We start from the raw sequence: 11,867 nt of genomic DNA on the forward strand, positions 1-11,867 counted from the left end.
AAATAAAGCAAGACATGTGCATCACCATGGGTCAAATGCATCACACCTCTGATTCTACACAAAGCCTTTTGTCTACTATACTCAGTACAAGGTTAGATACAGGTTCGAATGAGCCATATTCTTGGTAAAAATAGAAAATAGCAACTGAAGAAACTAGTGCAGAAAGTGTGAAGAAATAGTAGAAAGAAGTCACCAGAGTACTTACTGGAAAACAGTAGGAAGCTCAGTGAATGTTTGGGAAAGGATGAAGGGACAAAAGGAAGTGGGAAAGAGGGCAGGAGTTACAGGGGCAGAAGGAAGGCAGGGAGGACAGGGGATACAAAGGGAAATAATGAACCATCAGTCAGAGGAGATAACTCTCCACTGAGAATAAAAGCAAAATGCATATTAAATGATAGCATGAAAGCATCTTCATTCATTTCAACAAATTCTATCAAGTGCTGATCCTGTGGCAGGGGCTGGGCACACAACACTTAGTAAGACATAGTCCTGGCCTCAGGCACCATACAGTTTAGTGGAGGAGAGCCTCAAGTAAATCGTCATCTCCCTACTAGGCAATACTATACTTAAGTAACCACAGGATGCTTAAAGAGACCACGGAAAGGCTACTACTTCAAACTGGGGAGTCAGAAAAGACCTCCAAGAAATGGTAACATCGAAACCAAGCCCTGAAGAACACACAAAATCTGCATGAGATGGCAGTAACGCATATCAAGCTTTATTTGGGTGGCAACTTGACATGTTTGCAGGTGGGGAAGGTCTCTCACAGCATGAGTCATTCCAGAGACCACCACCCAGGAATGGGATCATGTGTCTAGCTGTTGTTGTTCAGCTGCCCAGGGGGAGTCTCTGGGTCACAGAGCTCTGAAGGTCAGCAGCAGCTTAGACCCTTATTTATAGCTGTAGGTGATGAGATGAAAGAAATAGATGAAGGAGATTAAGAGGTCCAAACTTCCAGTTGCAAAATAAATGGGTCAAGGATATGAAATGCACAGAGTTGGAAATATAGTCAATAACTATGTCATATCTTTGTAGGGTGACATTTTGTAACTAGACTTATCATGGTGATCAGTTTGTATAGAAATATCGAATCAATATGTTATGTAGCAGGAACTAATGTTGTGTTATAGATAATTATGTTTCAAAAATAAGAAAACTCAGAAAAAGAGATCAGATTCGTGGTTACCATAGTTGGAGTTGGGGGACAGATGGGTAATTGGATGAAGGCATTCAAAATGTACAAATTTCCAGTAATAAGATAAATAAGTCCTAGAGATGTAATGTACAACATGATAAATATAATTAACACTGCTGTACTATATGTGAACGTTATAAAGAGTAAATCCAAGTTCTCATCATAGGAAAAAAATTTGTTTATATTTCTTCAGTTTTGCATGTAGGTGGATGTTTACTAAACTTACTGTGGTAATCAGTTCATGATTTATGTGAATCAAATCATTAAGCTGCACACCTTAAGCTTATATAGTGCTGTATGTCAAGTATATCTCAATAAAACTGGAAGAAAAAATTGGATATATAAAAATTGAGCTGGGTGCCAGTGGGCTTTTGAGGTAACTGGCCCCAGACTGCTGTGAAGAAGTGGACAACTTCACAGCAGTCAGTATACCATCTTTAGTTCATTTACATAACAAATACTCACAAGTCTCCGGGGGATCCTGACACTACTGGTCCAAGAACACACTTTGAAGGCCACTGATGTAGAAGCTTCTCGTGGGCAAGGTGGCTCTGGAAGAAAGGGTGAGGGACAGTTTCTTCTCCCAAACTGAATATCAAGGTCTCTTGTGCTGAAGGGAAGAAAAAAGGGAAGGAGAGGGAAATTATACATAGCAGAATTTCTACACACACAAAAGGAACTGTTAGAACAGAGGAGGAACTATTCTTTTCCCAGATCCTTAAAAAAAAAATGTCTTTTTGGTAGGGACTGTATTTTTACTGTTGAGAAGAAGGAGCTCAGATGAGGATTGCCTGGTTTTATATAAATGGAAACCAGTTTCATTATCCTGACAAACAACAGTACTTTGCCTGTGGGCGGTAAAGGCTGTTTATATACCCTTACCTTAATTAAGTAATCTCTGACTGAAAAATGATTATCTCACAAGTATTCTCAACAGACTTTCCTTAAAGAATTCCAGGAAATAGCATCTATTTTCAGTGTTACAAAAGGTAGGTAAATCGAGATCTATATTAAAGCTGTTTCCTTTAATTTAGTCTTTAGTTTCTTTCATTTCTCCTTTACAACATATGTGTCCCCATAATCACCCATTAGTTTGATCACCAATTTATTCATCTAGTCTTAATGTGTGTGTTCTCAATGTATGCATTAAGAACTGCCCTGGGTGCTTTGAGATGACAGATGTTGAAACCAAAGCTGAGAATGAAAAAACATAAACAAAACCTGTTTGTTTTTGTTTTTTTTTACTGAGACCTATATAAAGAAAACTTTGTTACTGGGAGCTTTTGGCATGTTGGTCTCATTTTTTTTTTTTTTTTCTCCTTCTCCCTCCAAACACATTTAAAGGAATTAACACTACATTAGCATGAAAAATTCAAGTGGGAAAAGACATGGGAACCACCATACTAACAAGGAAAAACTCCACCATGAGATTTAGGAAATAGAAATGTGTCACTTTACATGGTAGTTTTAATGACGAATGCTGAATCTTCAGTAGGTTTTATACTTCTCCCTCCCAGCTGAAACCTCGAGCTGGTCCAAAGCTCCAGCCTGCTTCATTCTGTCTGTGTGGATACCATTTGCATAAGTACCTGTCATTATCCCCTATCAAGTGCCTCCTCTCCAACCTTGAACATTTCTTCTTGATTCATTATAATTAAAGAGCTAATGTAGCCATTCAAGTTCACATTGTCAGTGACCATGTAATCATCTTCCCTAGTGACCAGAATTCCTTTCTTTTTATGAGGTTAAAATTAAATTCCTTCCAGCCATAAGGTCAAAAGGATCTGGAACAGTTAGCCTTCCCAGTGACTAATTTCACACCTGTGACTCTCATGCATATAAAATAAGACCTCTTAAATGGAAGATGTCAAATTAAGAAATAATATACCTTTGACTGCACCTCAACTGAAGTCAATTAGATGTAAAAATTAAAGACTGTGGATTCTTTTCCTGTTACTGGAAGTGATGCTTGACACTCCACTTATCAATTTCAGACACATCTGTGTCCCTTAGAAATGTTAAAGTAATTTGTAAGTTGGAAGAGAATTAAAATGGCTCAAAGCCTGGGAGGATACTGGCCAGGAGATTAAGATAATGTGCTCCTTTCTGTTTCACATAATAACTTGTCTATCACTTGATTTTTTTTTCCCTTCCCAAGATTTGCTTAAGTTTTTCTAAAATGGATTTTGTTACTTTCCCTGCAACTAAGGCTTTTTACATTTCGTAAAGGATTCCCACTATTAGATCACTCTGCATGGCTAAATGCCACGAGCAGATTTAGCCTCTGGCTTCCAAGAGGCAACACTGACCAGGGAAGCCCTCTCTTTGTCCTGTCATCTTGGAATTTATTGTGGACCTTCCCCTTCACCTACAGCATTCAGTTTCACTTTACACACACCCCTCCCCAATTCCCTATGCCTTTCTCCTTCTTTCTCCTCCAAGACAACTCTTTTCAGCAGTGAGACTGGAAGCCTTGCAGGTCAAAGTTCGATCAGAAGTCACTGTCAAGTCTCCATCTGTGTATCTCAAGGAGTTTTCCAGAAAGGAGGCTGCCCATGGCAGCTCCAGTGCTCCTACAACCACAACTCAAAGGGGATCCTGGAAGAATGAGGTGACCACGGCCAGCAACCTCCATACTGCATTTCAGCAACCCTGCAATTCCAGGAACAAAGTCAAAGTTCCCTCAACAGGAACAAAGGCAGGTGACCTTCACTCAGAAGCATCTAGGTGATGACTCTGAAGCCTGAAGAGCAAACAAGATCTAACTCCTCAAGTTCTTGAAGTTGTTGTTGGGACCTCTTGGTCTTGCAAGAGAAATAACTGTTGTCATCCCCTGTAGTAGATGTGTATTGTCACTGCCACCCAGAATCCACTCACCCTTTTTTTGAGAACTACACCTTGATTTCCCTCAGGGTACATGTTTTCCCTGCTCTTAGCCAATATGCTTCAGATCCCATTTTGCACACTGTAGGGCCCAGGCTTCCAACTGTGGAGGCAATGAACAATGTGAGTTCTCTGACTTATCAGTTCTTTGACCGATTCCTGGACCGTGATTTCCTCCTCCAGGCTATCCTTTTCCATAGCACACCATGAGCATAGATTTTGCCTGGATCTTCTGTACCCTCGAAATAACCAGTCAAATACCCCACCCTCTGAGCAGAAATCAATGTTCCCAATTCTTTCACTTAATACTTCCTCCAGGTCATGGACCCCTCTACTCCCCATCACCAGACTTTATTTTCATGTCTTCGCCACCCAGCTATAATCCTTAGATCCTTACTTCAACCCTTACTGGTATCTTCCCTTCCCCATTTTCCTTCCACCTCACCAACCTGACAGATCACTTATATATGATCCTCATTGTCTATTTAATACTTGATCTTCCCTCTGAAGCTACAGGCTATGAGAAGCAGGGACTTTTTGATAACAATTGGATCCCCAGTGCCCTGCATCACTGTACTTGACAAACAGCAGACAATTAACAAACTCATTCACTCCAAATTTATCTTTTAGAAACTGACTATGGGATGGAAACTGTGCTTGGGGTACCTAGAATATGATGATCAGAAAATAAGAACTCAGCCCTGTCCTCACAGAGCTTACAGTCTATTGGGTATGAGAGCAAGGCGGTGGTAACACCACACTGAGTAGGACATGGTCCTAGAAACCCAGGCAGTGACCAACAGCAGAGTCATGTTCATGGCAGAGGAGTTGCAGAAGAACTTGCACTTCAGAGAATTAGCTGCCAAGTGACCAACTCACAGACAAATGCATGATAAATATCTTCTTTCCCAAATATATTAAGGAAGCTGTTCCATGAAATTAAAGATTTTGACACTTGTTACATATACTAAGAATTGGCCAAAGATCATAAAATAAGTCCTGATATATTTCCTTGACAGCACAGATGAGGGAGCAACACCAAAAAAAAAAAAAAAAAAAAAAGGAAGTGGTAGAACTTTTTAAATTACTTTACTAACCTGTAATCATTTTCAACAGGTCCTACTGAGCATATGCATTATGTTTTCCCCTGGGAACTTCCTCGCCTTGAGTGTCTCAAAGGTCCATAAACATTTAACACTAGTAATGGAAAAGAAGCACATAACACACCTGATGAAACATTTAGATGCTAATAAGCTGGGAGAATATGCAAAGGCCTCAGAAAGACAGAAGAAAAATTACAAATGGCAGTTATATGAATCTGAATAGTAAAATGACAGTCAAATCATGAGCACATGAATTAACATATTTTAATGAAAAAGAGAAAATAGTAAAATAAGAACTGTACAGTAACAAAGACCAAATTAGACAAAAATTTTAAAAATATGAAAGGGTAACCATCGGGCTACTTTAAATTCCAGGGACCCAGAAAAAAATATTGAAAAGGATGCTGTGATCCAATCAGGATGTGCTGGTAGTGTCTCAGGTAGGTAGAGAGTCTTCTTGAATGTGCATCTGGGTAGAATTTACAGTTGAATGAGGTAGCAAATTAAGATACTAATTGATACGGGTACCAAAAAAAAAAAAAAATCAACGAGGAAGGGAACAGAGAGTTTCTCAGGGATTGTAGGGAAAGCCAAAACTGGACCAACTGGTCGCTCAGCAAAGAGGAAAATGGACAAACTGCAAAACACAAACTGAGCAAGAGAAAGGATTAAATAAATGTTAAGGAATTAAAGGAGATGAATATCCGTGGTCTAGACAGGATTCACATCAAGCTGGATAGCTTGACTTTGAATAAGAGAAAAAGACTCAGACATCAGAATAAAAGAAAGAGAGAGAGAGGGAGAGATACTTATTGGTTCTGTTTCTCTGGAAAACCCCCAATTAATAAAGCAATCATCCTTTATATTTATATACATATATATACACACACACACACATATATATATACACACACACACACCCACGTGTGTGTGTGTGTGTGTGTGTGTACATGCACACATATATACATACATATGGGGAGAGAGAGTGAGAATATAGGGGGGAAATAAACATTTATATTTATATTTACATATGGTGTAATTCAGTTCAAAGGCCTGAATAAGTCCAGGTCTGAATCTGAAAGCGCCAGAATCTGGATCACTGATGTCCAAGGGCAGGAGAAGATGGATGTCCCAGCTCCAGCAGAGAGAGCAAACTCACCCTTTCTCTGCCTTTGTGTTCTATTTAGTCCCTCAGTGGATTAGATGATGCCCATCCACATCTGCTAACTCAGTTGTTAACCTGATCTGGAGTCAGCTGGACTGATACACCCAGAAACAATGTTGTACCTGCTACCTGGACATCCCTTAGCCCAGACAAGTAGACAAACAAAATTAACCTCCACAGCTGCCATCTTCCTTCCCTTCCCTTCCCCCTCTACTCTCATACTCCTGTTGGAGAAGGACCTTGCCCTTTTCACATACCTTGCATTAGGGTCACACAAAAGCAGAAGAAGAAGGAGGGCTAGCCCCACTCGGCATGCAGTAGGTGAGCTTTGCCACAGGCCCATGAGAGTTGGAAGCAAAACAGCTCTTACATTACGGGGTGTGTGGTCTTAGGTGAATCACTCAACTACTCAAATAAGATGGGGATGTGAATTCCAACTTTGTTGGACAGTTCTGTTGTTTAAGTAACAGTGTTTGACATGTAACAGGTGCTCAATAAATGTTTGTTCTAGTTCTCCTTTTAACCCATAGAACAGATCAAATAATAAAAAATGCACTCTCAGGGGCAGGGGACAGTGTTCTGTATAGCTCAGTGGTAGAGTACATGCCTAACATGCATGAGGTCCTGGGTTCAATTCCCAGTTCCTCCATTAAAAAATAAATAAATAAATAAACCTAATTACCACTCTCCCCAAAACTACCCCCCCAAAAAATAGTCTTTTTAAAAAACGCATTCACAACAATAATATAGGGGAGATTCTAGCATTTCTCTATATTTTGGTGATTTATTAAGTTCTGTTTGTAATGATCACACTTTCAGGTAAGAAAGAATGAGACTCATGGTCATTATATTCTGATTATTATGTTTTAGATTATTGCAGTGAATCAGAGAGCATTTCAAACTCGTTAGCATGACCTAGTTAGAAGAATGTTTTAATTCCTAGGTAAGATAGTGAGTAATTAAGCCCATAATAATTAAGTACCTGTCTCTGAATGAGTCTTAGAAGAAACTAATTTACTGACAGTGAAACCATCGCATCAGAAGGGACCCCGTGCTCTGATGGAGAGAAGCAGAATGTCCGTGCTGTGCAGACCTGGCCTCAGGCAGGAGCGCTCCGGTAGAGGGAGCTCTGAGCCCCTCCTCCTCACCAGGACCTCCAGGGGGCCAGAACAGCTACTGAGCCTGGGAGCCTAGCTGGTCGATTCCGTGACGTTGGCAGTGATCCACATGTGTCCTGAAGAGAGACTTTGACAGACTGATAGAACTTCCTGCCTTGGAACTGGACGGAGAGGAGTGGAATGGGATTAGTGAAGAAGAAGGAGGCAACCGCAGGAAATCTGTGCTGTTTTTTCCTTTGCTTTTTTTTTTTCCTAACTATACTCAGTAAGTGCATGGTTCTCAGGGTGCTCAATTCTATCAAAACATATGGATACGAATTCTTAGTGCTACTTTGTCTTAAATTATTTGCACTTACTCAGAATGTAGATGCTATGGCTCTCTCTGGGAAATGTGACCACAGCCCATCCCACACATCCAGTACATAAACTGGGTGCCAGTGGTGGGAAACTGAAGTGGGCAGGAGCTGTTAGAGTGTGAAGCTCTTCACTCGGGGACCACTGGAGTTACTGAATGATCCAGGGCTACCAGCTGCCCAGATATCTGGGCAGCGAGTGGCTTGGTCTGTGGCCAGTCTCCCCAGTTGTTGACCAGCATTTGTCCGTCTCATGTGGATAGCTGAGATAAGTATTCAGCCTGTAAGTTCTCACGTGATCCCTGGCCTGAGACAGCTAGGCTGGCTAACCTCCCGTTTGCTTGGGAATTTCTACCTTTAGCACTGAAGGTCCTGTGTTCTGAGATGCTTCGAAGTGTCAGCAGACTGGGCCAGCTGTTGTCATACTACACAGCGCAGTGTGCTCAGAGTCCTCTCCTTAGACAGAGTCCTGATGAAGTGGGACCCTCAGGCCTCACAAAGGATGTAAGGATGCGAGAGGCAATCAGACTCCCTCGCTACTGACGTCATTGTTCACATTCCTCCCTCTTTGTTAATGCAGCAAAGCCTAGAATGAAAGAAGCACTGTCTCCCAAAAGGCTTGCTGAGCTGGTGAAGACATGCTGTCTCTCCTCCTGGGATCTGATTTTGAATAGGATTATGGAACAAAAGAAGAGAGGGAAAGAATTTGTCCAAATACTCACAGTTAATTAGACAACCATACCGATTTAATTTTGCAATAAAACAGATATTTTCTGCAACTGAAAGACAGGTGGTGAGGCAAAGCCTCTGCTTAATGATAAACAGAGCTGTAAGTCTGACTTTAGTGTTTAAGACAAAAGGCAGGCATCTAGTCACAGAGTGTGATTCATTAACATTAAACCAGGCAGATTGCATTACCGTGAACTTCCACTGACATAGAGACAAAATGAGCATTAGCTAAGCCTTGTTAATCATTTGGGGGTATGGCGATTTTCAACATAAAAGCATCTGTAGCTGTAGAGTTCAGTTGGTCCCAATTATACCAGACACTCAAACGATGCTGATACATTATTGATTTGTTTCTGAATACCAAAGATGTTGATGTGAGGATTGAAGATTCTTTACCTGATAGATAAATTTGTATTCTAAGACATTAAAATAAAACCAGTGGAAGAAACAGACAAGTAATCCATATAAACAATTATTTCAAGAATATTAAAAACCTCTAGATTCCAATCTGTGTTACTTACTGAGAATCATGCTTATCAGAGGTAAAGTTCAGTAGAAACAAAATATTAACTTAGATCTGATATCACAAACTGGCAGCCCACACGATAAGGAGGCCCAGATGTGCATGGTTCTGGTTTGTTTGTTTGTTTGTTTGTTTTTAATTTCAATTAGGGTTAAACATGGCAGACTAAACACATGTGTTTATCTTCACTCCCTCATGAAAAGTCACTACGATGATAGTAGAGCAATAAAAACAATATGAACCCCCGATGATAAAGAGGCCAGGAAGTGAGGTGGCATAGTACAAGAGACGGCAAAAAAAAATTTGGAAGACAGAAAGTAAATTAAGAAGTGGTCACTAACTTAGCAAAGACAAGACTGAAATTTAAGTGGCTTCAGAGGACAACAGTAACATGAAGCTATGCAACCTGCTTTTTGGAAATTTAGGAAGTCTTAGACCTCAGAAGTAACACCGAATTCAGAGTGCACTTGAGGGCTTAATACTGGGATGAGTGGAAAGCCTCTTTAAGGAGCAGTTGGACCCACAAGTCGCTTTTCCCAGTCTGTGTGGTTAGGCAAGTCCCCTTAAGCTACCCCGCAAGGAGACCAGATATTTACTTTTTTAAAAAATTGAGTTTGAGTCACCCTAGATTCAAGGACATTCATACAGTGGAGGGCCAAGGCAAGGGAATTAATTGAAAGTCTACATACTGAACTATTGAGAAGTCCAAAGTCTTCTTGTCTTCTCCTGCCTAGTCCTAGAGCACCAGTAGCCAGACACATACAGCCAGGAAGTCTTCTCCAAAAACCCAAACCACCCCAAAGGAAAGATGTAGTGATATTAATATTGGAAAACTCCAAAGAAAAATCAGGCATTTCCCGTTAGCCCCATGGCAAACCCACCAACCAGTTAGCCCTGCCCTTGCATAAAGAACTTACAAACAGCTTCTCAATGCTTTACTTTTAAATGTCAATAGAAAGCCAAAGAGCACCAAAGCATTTGAGGAATTCCTACAACATTCAAGAGATCAAATCAAACAAAAATATTAAAAAATTAAGAACTCCAAAAAACAAATTCAATGGGAGGAGCAAAAGAAAACCCTAAGGAAACAGAGAAAGATGAGCTATACAGCTGCAAAAACAAAAATTCAGAGTTCCAAGAAAGAGGTTAGAAATTTTAAAATATAAAAGCCGAAAAATTGTTTTAAACCTATAGAAGAGATGGAAAATAAAGCCAAGAAATCTCATTAAAGTAGAACAAAAAGATACAGAGACAGGTAACAGGAAAGAAGTGATAAGAAAGTCAGAGAATCAGTCCAGAGGATTCCACTATCAGCAATTCTAGAAAAAAAGACATTCCAAAATGGTGGGTTAGGGGGAATTACTGTCAAGAAATTAATACAGGAGAATGTCCCATACAGGAGCTTTCAAATGCAGGGTCAGTCAAGTGCTCAGCACCATGAATGAAAAGATGCCCAAGTCCCAGATAGCATCATGAATGTTGAAAACAACCATAATAAAAAAACTTTTTTAGAGAAGAGAAACTAAAACCCACCCAAAGAATCAAGAATCAGAAATCAGAATCACTTTGGAAGTCTCAATAACACTATTAGATGCTAAAATCCAGTGGAAGAAATGCCTTCAAAATTCTGAGTGAAAAATACTTTTCACGCTCAAGTTTTTTACCCAACCAGACTACTAAATAAATGTGAAAGTAGAAATGTTAAACATACTAAGACAAGAAATGTCCCTCTCACACACTTCCTTAAGAAGCTAGTGGCAGCTTCACTTCAGCACGGCAAGCGAGGAACCTAGACACAGGAGGAGACAGCCTCCAAAACAGAGGGATGCTGACACAGGACATGCTAAGGGCAACCGTAGGAGCACAACATGTAACAGACCTGATGAAAATGACCCACTCCAGGGAGCAGAATTCAGGAGTGGGAGAGAGTGGGGCAAGACATTCCACTACTTTATTATAAATTTTATACACCATGTGACTTTTTTAAACCAATATGTGTTATTTTCATTTAAAAAAATATCATTTTTAGAAATTTTAGTTGGTTATAATATGTACAGACTGCATATAAAAATAAAGGTTTATGGTTTGTATCAGTCAAGACGGGCTAGTTTGAGACACAAATGACCCCAAACTCAACATTTAAATATATATATGTATATATCCTACTCATGTTATATGTTTCTAATAGGCTGAAAGGACTTCTGCTTATCTTATCACTCAAGGAGATGGACAGAGATTCTATCCCAAAACATGTCCCCATGATTGGAAAGAAAGGGAAAAGAGAACGTACAGAAACATCACTGTTCTTTAAACTTCTGCCTGGAAGTGACAAGTATCACATGTCTGAGAGCCTCAGAATAGGATTATGTAATCCATTTACAGGAGGGAACATCATTGGGCCCATGTTTATTTTTAGCAGAAGTCTGCAGGAGCTGAGTAGCAACTATTTCTTTAAAGATATATACACACACAAATTTGCTAAAATCACTACGCTCTAACGTCTCTCTGACTTGGAGACAAGTATTGGTTGTCATTCATTGCTGCACTTGTAATTTTTTATAGTATAGTATTTTTAATAGTAACAATACAAATAAAAAGAAATATTTCTCTATAGTCATGGAGGAAAAAGAAAAGGCAAACAAGAGAATTGAGTGTTTCAAGAAAAATGGAGTAGGTCTTATTTCATCCTAGAAGTGAAGAACACCCTTGTGAATTTAGTCTGCAAACAAGGCATGCTTTCTCGCACACGCATTTGCTTTACTTTTCTGTTACGGTTTGAATTGTGTCCCCCTCCTCCA

The 11,867-nt window shown here is 39.9% G+C and overlaps 1 non-coding gene across 1 annotated transcript; it reads left to right on the forward strand.

Moving 5' to 3' along the window:
* The first annotated feature begins 6,913 nt into the window (after positions 1-6,913).
* TRNAV-AAC (transfer RNA valine (anticodon AAC)) lies at positions 6,914-6,995 on the forward strand. The gene has a single exon. It is a non-coding gene; the product is annotated as a tRNA-Val (tRNA).
* Positions 6,996-11,867: the final 4,872 nt, after the last annotated feature.

The sequence above is a fragment of the Camelus dromedarius genome, chromosome 13, assembly GCF_036321535.1.
Source record: "Camelus dromedarius isolate mCamDro1 chromosome 13, mCamDro1.pat, whole genome shotgun sequence".
NCBI classification, from domain to species: Eukaryota; Metazoa; Chordata; class Mammalia; order Artiodactyla; family Camelidae; genus Camelus; species Camelus dromedarius.